Genomic DNA, 15,467 nt, shown 5'->3' with positions numbered 1-15,467 from the left:
TAGTCAAAAACTTGTACTTGGGGCTGAGGAATTCCATTTCTAGCAATTCCACACTCAAGAATGCAAAGATATGCATTTATTCGATGATTATGGACAAACTGTTCCTATGGCAACACGTAACACCAAGGGGGGAGTGGGCCTGGAGGGAGACTGTCCCGGCTTTTGTAGCCAAAGGACTAAAGAAAGCATCGGGCATGTTCTGAGACCTGAGCCTTTATTATTTATTACCTACAGAGTGGGAAGTCAAGTCACGTTGCCCTGAATTCAGGAGCTTCTCTGAATGGATTCAGGAGCTGCTCTGAACGGCAGCAGGGGCTGAATAAGCTAGTTATAAGGGGTTGACTTTCCAATGGGTATGAGAGCATAAGGTGGGCTTGCAATGCAGGGAGGGATTGATTGTAATAAACAGGGAGGAAGGAAGGATTATAGATTATCTTGTAGATAACAGTATCTCAGGGCGTCTCAGGGAGGAGGTAGTTATAGATTGCATTTAGCACAGAGGCCTGATTGTACAAGGAGAATAAGTCAAACATTAACTCTCCTAGGTCAAGCAGACTTCTGTGTGCAGTCTTCAAGACACTTGGGGGCCTGAGGTTCCCACAATCCACCCCCAGAGAGTGATTTGCACTGACCATAGGACAGACATTGCATCCATAATTGACAACAACAATACAGTGAACTGCAGAGTACAAGTAAACCAGTACATAAGGACAGTAATCCTATTAAGAAGTGGCACCATGGCCAAGTTAAAGAATTAAATCATTTGGACAAAGGATCATCAGATGAATGTTCAATATTTTGTATATGATCTGGCATGTGATCAAGAGCTTCTGTTACATTTTCTGAGTTATTGGGTACATATTTACAACATTGAATATTAATTAAAGCACAGGTACACCTGGGGCTAAAATAGCTAAAGGATGAAACTACCAGGCAGTCTGCTTTATTCTTTTTTTTTTCTCAATAGCAAAAAACTTTAAATTGCATTTTCACATGATTTTATAAATGACAACTTTTTTTATTTACATTTTATTATAAATCCCTTGAACATTCTGGAATGTATGGAATCAGACAGCAAGATCAAGAAAAGTGGATGAACAGCAAAAATTAGGAGTAAGTAGAATTTTAGTTTATAGTTAATTTTAAAAACACTCATTTTCTTTGCTTTTTAGCTTTATGAGTGGGTTTCAACCTCTTCTTTTTGAAATTTTTCTTTTTCTTGATGATACTTTTCACATCTCTGTTGTGTAGCCAGTCGTCACATTCAGCTTCCCATCTAAGCTGTTTGAAAGTTGCATTATCTTTATTAGACATGGCATTCATACCAATGTTATCAAATTTGGACCCCATATTTTCATCCAAAAGGTGGTCAAACTCTTCAGCAGATACAAAGAGGCTGGAATCATTGAAATTTCTTTTCTTATTCTGCCTTGGTCCTTGAAATGACCCAGCAAAGTCAATATCATTTACACATTTTCTCTTGCTTCTCTTAGTACTGACTTTGGAGCTGACTTCATTATCAAGTTCTGGAATGCCTTCACTTTCATCATCTATGAACGTTCCTCCATCTTCATCAATTTCAGCAAATTCTTCATTCATACTTCCTAAAGAAACTTCATCATCCAAGTTATTGAAATTATCATCACTACGCTCTGAATCTTCATCTTCTGAACTGTCCTCAGCTCCTTTTGTTTTCTTTTTCATGTTGCCAGCAAAATCAAGGTCATCCTTTCCAGAGATGAAGCAATTATCATCTTCAAATGGGTCAATCATTTTTTCAAATTCTTCATCATGCACATCTTCTATACTTTCTTCATCTGCGTGCCGTATTTGTTTCTCTTTAACAACAGCAACTTTTTTATAATACCTATGGAAAAACACTTCATCCACTGGTATTTGGCTTTCTTCTTTTGCAACGAACTCCTTACTGTTCAAGCAAGATTACCAACATCCTTTATAAAATGTTTCCTTTTGGGGGGATGTGAAAGGAAATGAAATAAGCTTCAGTGGCAGAGAGAATCCAAAAGGAGCCGAGAGGTCACTCTGGTGGGCACTCTTACGCACACTTTAGACAACCCTTTTTAGGTTCTAAAGAATTGGGGTAGCTGGTGGTGGATACCTGAAACTATTAAACTACAACCCAGAACCCATGAATCTCGAAGACAGTTGTATAAAAATGTAGCTTATGAGGGGTGACAAGGGGATTGGGAAAGCCATCAGGACCGCACTCCACTTTGTCTAGTTTATGGATGGATGAGTAGAAAAATAGGGGAAGGAAACAAACAGACAAAGGTACCCAGTGTTCTTTTTTACTTCAATTGCTCTTTTTCACTCTAATTATTATTCTTGTTATTTTTGTGTGTGTGCTAATGAAGGTGTCAGGGATTGATTTGGGTGATGAATGTACCACTATGTAATGGTACTGTGAACAATCGAAAGTACGATTTGTTTTGTATGACTGCGTGGTATATGAATATATCTCAATAAAATGAAGATTAAAAAAAAAAAAAAAAAAAAAAAGACATAATGCTGAGCAAAATAAGCCAGGCACAAAAAGAGAGATATTGTATGTTACCACTAATGTGAATTCTGTGAAAAATGTACAATGTTTTATAATGTAGAATGTAGGGGACCTAGAGATACCAATTAGTGGAGGGGGAATGATAATCTAATAAGAACAGATAAACTATGGAGGGTAATCTCAATGTTATGGGAATGCTCAGGAATGATTATGGTTTGTAAACTTTCTTGGATATAGTAAGATCAGGTTGGAAGCAATAGAGTTATTTTAGGTTTTTTTTTTCTCTTATTCCTTTGTTTTCTTAGGGGTTGTTAATTTTCTTGGGGTATGGTAGGAACATGTTGGAAGCAATGTAGTTATTTTAGATTATTTGTTTTTCTTACTCCTCTGTTTGGACATGGTTTATTAATTTTCTTGGGGTATGGTAGGAACATATTGGAAGCAAAGTAGTTATTTTAGGTTATTTGTTTTCCTTAATCCATTGCTTTGTTTGAAATGTTGTGGGGTTTTTTTGGTTGTTGTTTGCTTGTTTGTTTTTAATTTTTTGATAAACAAAGTTAAAAAATTGAAAAAAAAATCAGTAGAAAAATGGGAGTAAAAACTAAATGACAAATAGGGTGGGATGGGGGGATGGTTTGGGTATTCTCTTTTCACTTTTATTTTTTATTCTTATTCTGATTCTTTCTGATGTAAGGAAAATGTTCAGAAATAGATTGTGGTGATGAACGCATAACTATATGATCATACTGTGAACAGTTGATTGTATACCATGGATGACTGTATGGTTTGTGAATATATTTCAATAAAACTGAATTAAAAAAAAAAATGTTTCCTTTTGGGCTGCATCACAACACTGTCTGTGTTTTCTTTGCCTTTATGTGACTTTGGATTTCTGCATACAAATCAATCCAAGAATCTCATTAGCGTGAAGTCCTGCAGTGGGTCCCCTGAATACTGAATATAATTTCCCTGAAGGATAGTCTTTGCAAAAAGGGCCACAGAGGGATGAAAATGCTCAGATAGATTTTTGAGTTCCCAAACACATGTATTTTCAGCCCCACAGAACAAAGGGTTTCTACTGAATGGATCATATGTATTTAACTGTTTGCCACCTTTCAGATTATCAAAGTGCACCCAGGAAGCAGGCTGTAGCTTTTTGGTTTTCATAGGACTTTCAGACCTCGTTTCTTCTGTCTCAACTTTTTTAACTGTGTGTGTTTCCATTTCTTCATCTGCATCGGTGAACTTTTGTATGTCATCATCTCCTATGTCAATAAAATTTTCTTCATCATCAGACTCCGGGTGATTGTCTAGTTGACTTCTTAAATCGGCTTTGTTTTAATGATCTCAGACAGAAGATATAAAGCTCCACATATGAATGGTGGCATATATTCACAAGTAACTTGAAGTAACTGCTTCACAAAAGACTTCACCCAGTGCAACACAATGTCAGCTTTCAGAGACTTGTAGACAAGGTTAAGAAACATGGCTTGCTTGGAACATGATATCAACCCTGGATCCAACATCTTCCTTGTTGAAAGTCATCAATTGCTCTTTTTTTGCCTCCATCCACCACTTCCTCACTTTCATCCAAAGTAGCTAGCATAAAGTAATCTTGCTTGGTGCCTCCAAGACGTAACACTTCATCCAGGGAGAACCCATTGTCGGCTTCATAGCGATCATCCTCCTCGTCCTCGTCCAGATCTTCTACCACCTCTTCTAAGTGCCAGGGCCGCTTGGCATGAAATTCCAAAGGGGTCTTGGCTGCCTCCATGTTTTGCAAAACCTGCTTTATTCTATATCTAGAATTTTTATATTTCCTTACTTTGTCCACAGAAAGAAATTTCCCTTTCCGCAAACTTTCTGCAACTTTCTATATCCATACAGGTTTTTGTCCTACATTTTCTCTTTTTCATTCTTAAACAACCAGTCATTTAGGACAAAACTCCTTCTCTTTTCCTTTTAATACAAAATATCCTTTATACCTCTTAAGTTACCAAAATAATTTTGGAAACTGTTTTTGAGCAGACATTCTATAGCATACAATTACCACTAAAATTAAACCTTCTTAGAATAATGCTAAATACTTAAAACACTTTAGTTAATGCATTATTGAAACAGTAGTGTACAATTTTTAACAAGAATTAATAGCACATGTAGGAACAATATATAAGCTGAGTTTTCATTAGTGGATAGAAGAGTTCCAGGTGAGGGGATTGTTGAAATGCCATATTTTCTCCCCCTGTGGAGAGTCCTTCGGGGTCAGATCTACAGTTAGTTTGGGGTTGCAAAGCTCCGTATACAGCTCCCTGGGGGATGGGGGGGGGGTCCCAGATGGGAAATACAAATAACCTTTGGCATAATACCCCATGGGTTTAGGATTCTCAACCAGTGTGGCTGCATGGGCCAGAACCAGAGCCAATTGACCTTATTTTCCCCAATTTCTAGTGTTTGTGGCACAGGCAAGAGCAGATTATTATCACTGCCTTGCTGCGACTTGTAAGCAGGTGGCCCCCCTATGTGAATTTGTAAGGCCTGCATGGGCCCTGCGGTTACCATTTCCACAGGAGCAGGAGCTGCTGCTTTGGGTTTGGAGTTAATGCTAGTACAGTCGTTGAGTCCATTGTTGTAAGGAGTTTCTATCATCCTTTAAGTGTTCCTTTAAAAGGCCATTCATTCTTTCAATTAATCCAGCTTCTGTGGGATTATAGGGCAAGTGAAATGTCCAAAGGACATTATGTTCTATAGCCCAGGCCTGGGTTAATTGCCCAGTGAAGCGGGTCCCCCTATTGCTGTCCATGTGTGCAGGGACCCCGAAAAAGGCACTTAATTTTTCTAAGCTATGTATGGTCGCTTATTAGTTGGCCTTGCCCACTGGGAAGGCCAGCAGCAGTGCTGTAGCCATGTCTATGGTGGTGAAGGTATATTCTGCCCCTTTGGACAGAGGAAGGGGCCAGTATAGTCTACTCGCCACCAGGTGAGAGGGATCTGGTCTTGGCCAATGTGGTAAGGTAATAGGCAGCTGAAACTGTGTACTGGCTTCCACAAGGTCTGGTACCCTTGGTGCTCAGTTTTCTGATGCAGCCATTCAGTTGCTCATGCATCGTTGGCGTTAGGTTGCAGAATTTCGCTAGGGCACTCACTCCTGCATTATCTGGCAATGAGTTAACATTATGGGCAGAAATATGGAAAGCAGGTACCTTACATTTCTGGTAGGTAATCCAGATGTCTTCCCCCAATTCCTTCCCCCAAAGGGGGCAGTTGACCACCGTCCATTGCTCCTGCTTCCACGTGGCCATGCATACTGTTAGGCCTCGATATACGGCCCAATTATCTGGGCAGTCAAGGTGTCTCATGGCTCATGGACAATTACCATCCATACAACCCACGGCTCAGCCCACTGGCTGCTTTGCAACATTCCCGTCTCCCACCAGATGATGTCAATACTTGGCTGGACAGTCACAGCTGTCCAGGTAGCATGTTGCTCAAGTGTCAATCTGTCAGCATACCATACAGAGTCAGGTATACTCCCTCATCCATCAGTGGTGGACATGGGAGAAGCCACCTCGGGCGGATCAACAGGAGGCAGGGCATGCTGCTCTTCCACATAGGAGACTGGTCCTAAAATTTCATGCATCTCTGCACTCACAGGACTATTGTTAAAAAATCGGCATTGTAGGATGTAGGCTTTCCATTTTGTCGGTGTACTTAGCTGAGCACTCCCTGAATGGGGCTTATTTATAGTCTCCTGTGTCCACCCCTGTATGGGTATGGCCACTCATAAGGTCACTGGGCACCTTTGAGTTAGACCTTCAACTTGTAACAGCTGCACACGATTGCTTTTCCAATGGGCTATATCTGAGTTCTGTGCCCTTCCAAAGTTGGGACCAGAATCTACTAGTTACACCTTTAGCCTGTTGCCTTTGCTACAAACCCCAACCAAAGCCAATATTGGCAATGGCCACATCTGAGTCACAGGATATATCAGGACCCCCCCCCTTAAAGCCTGTGCTTGCGTGATAATTTGCTTAGCTTTTATAAACACAGCCTGCTGTGGAAAATCCCATTCGCATGCTTTTCCTTTTCTAATTAGGGTGTACAAAGGTTTTAAAATTTTTAAATAGAGTATAAACAGTTTCCAATAACCTAATAAACCAAGAAAAGCTATTAATTGTTTAGGAGTTAGCAGTGTAGGATAACTTTTTATTGTAACAAGAACAGCTGAAGGCATAGCTTTAGTTTTACCCAACCAGACAATACCCAAGAACTTGATAGAATGTCCAGGTGCTTGTAATTTGCTTTGATTTATCACCCATCCTCACCTTTCAAAGTGGGTCACTACTGTGCTAGCAGCGATTCCTAGTTCTGGAAAAGAATTACTGGTTAGCATGGTATCATCATTATAGTGACTTTTCTTTAAATCTTGTACTACCAGTCCGTGGCAGATGGTGGAACTGTGGAGGTGTCCTTGTGGAAGCACAGCAAATGTCCATTGTTGGTTTTCCCATGTGAAGGTGGATGCAGTCTGGCTGGAGGTATCCAAAATACTAAAATAAGCTTTAGCAAGGTTTAACACAAAGTGAAATCGGCTTATCTGAGTACTCATATCCTGAAACAAGGTAGCTATATTTGACACAGCTGCAAACAAAGTAGTTACTAAATTAAGTCTGATATAATTACTAGTCATTTGCCAGGTACCATTAGTTTTTTCCATTGGCCAGACAGGGCTGTTAAATGACCCAGGTAATTTAGACTGATATATTGCCACAGTACATCTGGGGGAAAGCACCTTTTGCTGGACCAGAGGACGTGCATGCTTACTTTCCTGTTTCAATTTCCCAGTCAGACTGGCCCATGAACTTTTTTTTTTTTTTGAAATAAATTCAAAGTTATAGGAACAGTTGCGAAAACAATACTAACCCCATACACAGAATTCCATCATACCCTGACCCCCTCCCCCAATAGCCCAGTCCACCAACTTTAATATGCTATCACATTGCTGTTTCTTTTCCTCCCTCCCTCCCTATCTATCATCCATCATCTATTGCTCTGTCTTCTGAACATATGAGAGCTAGCTGCACACATCCTTGAACATACACTATAATTCACGTATACACTTCCCATGAACAAGAACATTCTTTTATGCAATCCTATTTAGCACAGCTAAGAAGTACAAGAGATTCAACAATGATACAAAGCTTACATCCTATATTTCCTTTTCCTTATGTCTCAACTGCGTCCCTTTGAGCCTCCTGTCCTCCATCCTCCAATCCCATCCAAGTTCATCCTTGGCATTCAATTGTCATCTATTTAGACTGTCTTTTTTTTTTTTTTTCCAGTTGTGGAAACATATACACAACCTAAATCTTCCCATTCCACCCCTCCCTAGCCTTCCATTAGTGGGATTAATCACATTTAGAATGTTGTAATGCTCTTTCCCACCATCCATTACTAGAAATTTCCCTTCACCTCAAACAGCAACCCTACACTCATTTCTGAACTCCCCATTGCCCCTTCCCCCACTTCTCTTTACCCATACTCTACTTTTCATCTCTATGGTTATAGTCTCTGGTAATTTCTTTGTGTTTACCGTGGGGCTTAAAATTAACCTCTTAAATCCCTATCAGTCTTGTTTTTCTTTGATACCACCTTCACTTCAATAGGGCACATAAACTATGTTCCTATACTCTTTCATTCCCCCACCTTTATATAGTTGTCTAAAATTACATATTTTACATTGAGTTCAAAACCACTGATTTGTCCTTAGAGTTTGTGTATTTTTTATCATGTAGGAAGTAAATAGTGGAGTTACAGTTCAAAAATTATTGACTTCTATTTGTATTCCATTGTGGTTGGAGAATGTGCTTTGAGTATATTCAAATTTTTATTTTTTTTAATTTATTGAGGCTTGTTTTATGTCCCAGCTTATGGTCCCTTCTGGAGAAAGATCTGTGATACCTAGAGAAAAATGAGTGTCCTGGTGATTTGGGATGTAAGGTGCTATATATGTCTGTTAAAATTCTCTATATCTCTTTCTCCTTTCTTTGTTTCTCTGTTGGTAGGGCTCCCTTTAGTATCTGAAGTAGGGCAGGTCTTTTATTGGCAAACTCTCTCAGCATTTGTTTGTCTGTGAAAAATTTAAGCTCTCCCTCAAATTTGAAGGAGAGTTTTGCTGGATAAAGTATTTTTGGCTTGAAATTTTTCTCTTTCAGAATTTTAAATATGTCATGCCACTGCCTTCTCGCCTCCATGGTGGCCGCTGAGTAGTCACAACTTAGTCTTATGTTGTTTCCTTTGTATATGGTGAATTGCTTTTCTCTTGCTGCTTTCAGAACTTGCTCTTTCTCTTCAGTTTTTGACAGTGTGATCAGAATATGTCTCAGAGTGGGTTTATTTGGATTTATTCTATTTGGAGTTCACTGGGCATTTATGCTTTGTGTATTTATTTATATTGTGTATAAGGTTGGGGAAGTTTCCCCCAACTATTTCTTTGAATACTCTTTCTAGACCTTTACCCTTCTCTTCCCCTTCTGGGACACCAATGAGTCTTAAGTTTGGATGTTTTATTTTATCTATCATATCCCTGAGATCCATTTTGATTTTTTTTTATTTTTTTCTCCATTCTTTCTTTTGTTCTTTTATTTTCTGTTCTATGGACTTCTAGGACACTGAGACATTGTTCAGCTTCTTCTAATCTTGTATTGTGAATATCCAGAGTCTTTTTAATTTGGCCAACAGTTTCTTTTATTTCCATAAGATCTTCTATTTTTTTATTTACTCTTGCATGTCTTCTTTATGCTCTTCTAGGGTCTTCTTTATGCCACTTATATCCTGGGCCATGGTCTTCTTGATGTCCTTTAAATCCTTTGCTATGTTTTCATTCCTCAATTGTAGTTCTTTGATTAATTATGCCAGGTACTGTGTCTCTTCTGATATCTTGATTTGTGTGTTTGGAGTTGTATTCTCCATATTGTCTGGTTTTATCATATGCATTAAGATTTTCTGTTGTTTTTGGCCTCTTGGCATTTGTTTTGCTTGATAGGGTTCTTTCAAGTTGTAAAAAAAAGATACCGATCTAATTTTTCAGAAACACAGTTTGGTGGCATACACTTTCTCTAACTAACCAGCAGATGGCATCTGTGAGTCACTTATACTCCTCAAGTCAGTTCTCCACCTTGTCCCCATGGTGTGTGGGGAAATGATTCTTGTGGGGTTCAGTTGGAGAACTCAGTTTGGGTGTGTTGCTGGAGCCGTCCACCCTGAATACGGGTGGCCAGGGAGGAAGGGCAACTTCAATATTCAAACCCCCCAGGTTCTCAGAGATTCAAGGCCGCTGCAAGAGTCTAAGCCTTCATTTCATTTCAGCCCCAGACCCTCTCTCTCACTGTCTCACAAACCACCGGACTTGGCGTAGTGTCCCTGGGTTCTACGAGTGGGTCCCCCCACCCAGCTGCGATCCTCCAGGACCTCTGCCAAAGGAATGCTGTGCTATGTCACCAGTGTGCGCCGTCCCTCAAGGGAAGCCCCGGGCCACCGGGCTGTGCAGGGGCACTCCCAGCCTGATGCAAAGATGGCCGAACGGGGCGTCTCAACAACCCCCTCCTTGCACAGTTCCTCCTTCCCTGCTCCAGGACAACTGGCGGGGCTCTGGGCTGTGGGCACAGCCCCAGGCAGGAGTTTATCCAGCCCTCCGGGGAGCCAGCTGCTAGCCACGGGGTTTCTTTCTGTTTCTGGCTCTCCCCTCCGGTCCCCCGGCCTCGAGGGTATCTGCAGCGGACTATCCTCCAGGCCAGACACCGAGAGGCCGGCCCAGCCCCCTCTTGCTGTGTTTTACTGCGTGGTTCCCACTATCGCAACTGCAGCCACTCCTGGGTTCCCCCCTGCCCCCTTTTTTTTTATAAGAGCCAGTCAGTCTCCAAACGCTAAGCCCTGGCTTCCCCAGACCGCCACACGGCTGTGGGTCTTCCAGCCAGCTTACTGACTCGTTACAGAAAGCAGACTCCTGGTTTCACCAAGTATACGGCCCCAGTGGAACTAGCAGACCTCGTCCAGCTGGCGCATCACTGTAACTGGTATTCTGGGTCACTTTCTGGTTTTTATCTAGTGTTTTTCATGGAGGTGTTTTTTTGCCCTGTCTCACCTAGCCACCATCTTAGTTTAGTTCTGCTCCCATCAACTTTTGATGAGGAATTAATAGGGTCCCACACTTTAGGGTCCCAGTCAGGGGAAGCTAGGGTATGCCTAACTCGCTCTTTGGGCAATGTGATGGTTAGGTTCATGTGTCAGCTTGGCCAGGTGATGGTACCCAGCTGTCTGGTCAAGCAAGCACTGGCCTAACTGTTGCTGTGAGGATGTTTGTGGCTAGTTAATAAACCAACAAGCTGGTTTATTAAATTATCAGTCAATTGGCTTCAGCTGTGACTGATGATGTCAATGAAGGGCGTGTCTTCTACAATGAGAGAATGCAGTTGGCTGGATTTAATCCTATCAGTCAGTTGAAGACTTTTAAGTGAGACAGATAGAGGACCTTCACCTCTTCTTTGGCTGACCAGCGAAGTGTTTTCTGAGGAATTCGTTGAAGTAGCCAGCTCGTTTCCTGAGGAGTTAATTGAACACATTCATCAAAGTTGTCAGTTCGTTTCCTGAGGAGTTTGTCGAAGTTGCCAGTTCGTTTCCTGAGGAGTTCATCGGACATCTTCATTGGAGTTGCCAGTTTGCTGCCTGCCCTATGGAATTTGGACTTGTGCATACCCACAGTTGTGTGAGACACTTTTATAAATCTTATATTTATAGATCTCTCTCATTCATTCTGTTTTCCCAGAGAACTCTAACTAATACAGGCAGCTTATGCCTTCTTACTCTAGTGTACTGGCTTGCCAGTATTTCTAAACTTTTGTCCAGACCATCTTTCAATTCTGCTTGGGTCAATTGCATATCCCTTTCTAACTTCAATTCTTCTTCTAAGCAGCAGACTGTCACATCAGCCTTTAAGGCCTTTTCTGTAGCTGCACACACAGCCTCCAAGAACAGCCAGGTTACTGCTGCAGCAGGCTGGCAGCTTTTCTTTTTCTCAAGAAATCCTACTTGTCCTGTGGCCTGTAGCAGGAGGGCTATTAGTCCAGCTGGGGAGTCATACGCATCTCCATACTCCTTCAGTGGACCCCATCCATCTAGGACGGTGGCCATCCCTCCCCACATGGATGTCACAGGCCACCCCAGTATCCCGCCCGGGGACCTCCCCTTTCCCTTCCCCAGGTTCATGTCATCAGTGCTGGGATTCCTTTATTCTCCAGGCTGGCACGCCAATTGTCTTGGCCCAAGAGGCTTTGTAGCCAAAGGACTAAAGAAAGTACCAGACATGTTCTGAGACATGAGCCTTTATTATGGGGCTTACTGACAGGGTGGGAAGTTGAGTCATGTTGCCCTGAATACAGGAGCTTCTCTGAATGGATTTAGGAGCTGCTCTGAATGGTGGCAGGTTCAGAGCTCAACGCGAAAATACTCTGCACTTTTGGGGGGGGGGTGCTGGATAAGCTGGTTATAAGGGCTCGGCATTCCAATGCGTATGAGAGCATAAGGTTGGCTTGTAACGTAGGGAGGGATTGACTTAATCAACAGGGAGGTGGGAAGGATTATAGATTATCTTGTAAATAACAGTATCGCAGGGAGTCTCAGGGAGGAGGTAGTTGTACATAACATTTAGCAGGAGGCTTAATTGTACAAGGAGAATACGTCAAACATTAACTCTCCTAGGTCAAGCAGACTGCAATGTGCAGTCTTCAAGACACTTGGGGGCCTGGGGTTCCCACAGAGAGCAAGGAGAAGGATTCTGCTTTTGTTTTACATGTGGCTGTATTGTTGGGGACTTTTATAATGAGCACTTTTTCATGTATTGCTTTTGTTTGAAAAAAAGGGGGGGCCCTCACCACCACCCCATCGCCACTCCATCAACAGCTTTCTTATGACAAAAGCCATCTCCCATGGGCTGTCCTGGAGAGCATATGTAGTCACTGCAAAGTCTTTGTCAAAGTTGTCTCTGTGTGTGTGTGTGTGTGTGTGTGTGTGTGTGTGTGTGTATGTGTGTGGCTTCTCTATCAGTCAGAGTCAGACAGTCTCCTTGCCACTGAGACCCTCTTGTTGAGGGCTGGGGATCAGACCCCTGAAACATCTTTGCTTCTAGATGCAAAATGGTGATTCTCTCATTTTATCCTCATAATAACACTGAGAGTTAAAGATTATCACCGCCATGTTACAGATGGGAAAGCTGGGCCCATAGAGGACTTTTCAAAGACCACACAGCATGTTTCAGTGGAGGAGCTGAGCCTTGAGCCCAGGCCTGTCTGACTGGGAAGTCTGCCCTTGTTTTCTGAGTGTGCCTGTGTGTTGGGAGGTGGGGAACCCACAGCCTCCCGGGAGTACGCTTGTTCTCCGGGGCCTCTGGGGAGGGAGAACATTCCCATCTGTTTCTCCCCAGACCACAATTTCCTGGCCAACCTTAGTGACTCAAATTTAATGCCACTTCTCTTCCTTATTGCTAAGTGGCCAAAGTCCAGCAGCTGGAGCCACCAGCTTCCCTTGCTTCTGCCCCACCTCTCCACACAATGGCTGGAGGGCCTGGAAAGAGCCTCAGGCCAGATCTCTAGACACTTGTCCTCCATCCACTCACTCGTGGGACACCCTGGTGGCTCACTGTTTCTTTCTGGGACTTAGTTTCCCCATCTGTCAAATGGGGATGACGATTACCTTCCCTGCTTCCCAGATTTCTGAGGCGTAAATGGGTTGAGACATACGAAAAGTGGGTTGAAACCCAGCCAGAGAAATGATAGTGGTGATTCTCTCTCTTCTGAACACTTAACAACCAGGTGTGGCCTAGTTCACTTACACTGGAGGCTTGGTCTTCCCGGGATATGGCTTACCTGCTGGGCTGCTCAGCTGGAGAGGTGGATTCAGGCTCCTAGTCCCTCCACAATCCCTCCTCTCTTTAAAAAAACCTTTTTTATTTCCCTGATTATGAAAGTAGTATCTCCATGTAAAATTTTAAAAATCACATACAAACCCTACCATATTCTCTTTTATGTAAGTATATACATGTCTATAAATCTAGAAACTACTGATATTGTTTATTGGGGGGGGGAGAGGAAGTAAAGGGAAATTTAGCTATAGCTTTTGGGTCTTATTAAAAAAAAGGAAATAAGAAATTTATAATTGCAAATTCTGGATGATGTGAATAGGGGCTTTTGTTACATTATTATTTGTATATATTCTGTCTTTCACATTTCTAAAAGGAAATGGAGTGGGGCAAAGTTCACGGTAGAAAACTTGAAGGAACAAACAGAAAAGGGTAAAAAATGAATCAGAGGTCTGTTCAGCAGGAGCTCTGGGATCAAGCACCTCAGCAGGCACTGGTATTTTGCCGATGAAGGAATTTGAAGGTTAAGCAACTCTCCCAAGGTCACACAGCTGGGCAAGGCTGTGTGAACCCAGGAAGTCTGCCTCAGAGGGTGATCAAAGGACTTGGGGACTCCATCAGGGATGGGTCTTCATTACCTCCTTTGACCTTCCCTATGGCTCTCTAATGGGGTGAGATGACCAAGTCTAACAGCTAGGCCAACTCTGGGAACCTATGATCTTGGGTTGCCTGAAGGAGGAGTGGAGAAATGCCCATTCTCAGATAGATAAAAAGGACCTGAGACCAGAATGGAGGACTCTTTAGTATTTTTTTCTGAAATGGAAACATCTTTTTTTATTTCTGATGGGGTATGATCAATGTAAAAATCTCTCCCCTTCCTCTGCCTTCAATGCAATAGGCCTCTTCTTCAAAGAAATTCTTCAGTGGTTTCACGTACATTCTTCTAGGACCTTGGAGGTCCTGAGATGTGTTTGGAGAGTCCTCAAATCAAAACTATTTTCATATTCACACCAGGACATCGTTTGCCTTTCCACTGTGTTGATATTTGTGCTGATGGTGCAAAAACAATGGAAGGTAAAACTGCTGATACCTTAACACAAATCAAGATAGTAGCACCAGTAGTATCAATAGCCATTGTATTCTTCATCACCACACACTTGCAGTTAAGTGAAAATGGATTTTTTTTAAAAGAGTGTCCTTGATGAAGCAATGCTAATTATTACTTTTATTAAATCTCACCCTTGACTACACATCTTTTCAATATTCTTTGTGATGAAATGAGAAGTATGCCTACAGGACTTCTGTTGGAGGGTTGATGTATCATAGTTGTTTCAAAGAAAAGCATTTGTGCAGTTATTTGGGTTGCCAGCTGAACTAACCACATTTTTCATGGAACACCATTTTTACTTGAAAGTACAACTATCAGACAAACTTTGATTAAACATCTTTGGGAATTTGGCAGACAATCTCTAAAGAATGGACAAAGTGAGCCTGTCATTTCAAGGAGACCAACTGACTGTATTTGTTGCCAGTGAAACATTTGAGCTTTCAAGCAAATATTGGAATTTTGGAAAACTTTGATACTCCACAGTGAACTTGACAGCTTTCTGATCCTTAAAGACTTCTGATGAGATCAGGGTTGATATTAACTTCTGATTTTGTATAATGAAATGCATCAACATTTGAAAGATCTGCATATCTCATTGGACAAATATTTTCCAGGTGATTGATGGATGATGTTGTAAAATCATGCATGGTTAAAAGATCCATTTAAAACACAACATTAAAAATTGATTTTTAATATAATAGATGTGCTGATTTGAAGCTATTATGTACCCCAGAAAAGACTATGTTGTGGGCAAGAACTTTTGATTAGGTTGTTTCCATGGAGATGAGACCCAGCCCACTCAAGGTGGGTCTTAATCCTCTTGAGTCCTTTATGAGAGGGTAAAAGGCAGAGACATTTTGAAGAGAGTTTAGACAGAAGCCCAGAGACATTTTGGAGAAAGCCATGGAAACCAGAAGCTAACCCTTGGA

General features: G+C 41.7%; 1 pseudogene; it reads right to left on the bottom strand.

The window, feature by feature from the left end:
• Positions 1–1,152: 1,152 nt before the first annotated feature.
• On the bottom strand, positions 1,153–4,047 carry LOC119520069 (annotated as a pseudogene).
• Positions 4,048–15,467: the final 11,420 nt, after the last annotated feature.

Source organism: Choloepus didactylus, chromosome 2 (assembly GCF_015220235.1).
Source record: "Choloepus didactylus isolate mChoDid1 chromosome 2, mChoDid1.pri, whole genome shotgun sequence".
In the NCBI taxonomy this organism is placed as follows: domain Eukaryota; kingdom Metazoa; phylum Chordata; class Mammalia; order Pilosa; family Megalonychidae; genus Choloepus; species Choloepus didactylus.
Note: the sequence above shows the minus strand (reverse complement) of the source record. Positions and strands in the feature narration are given on the sequence as shown.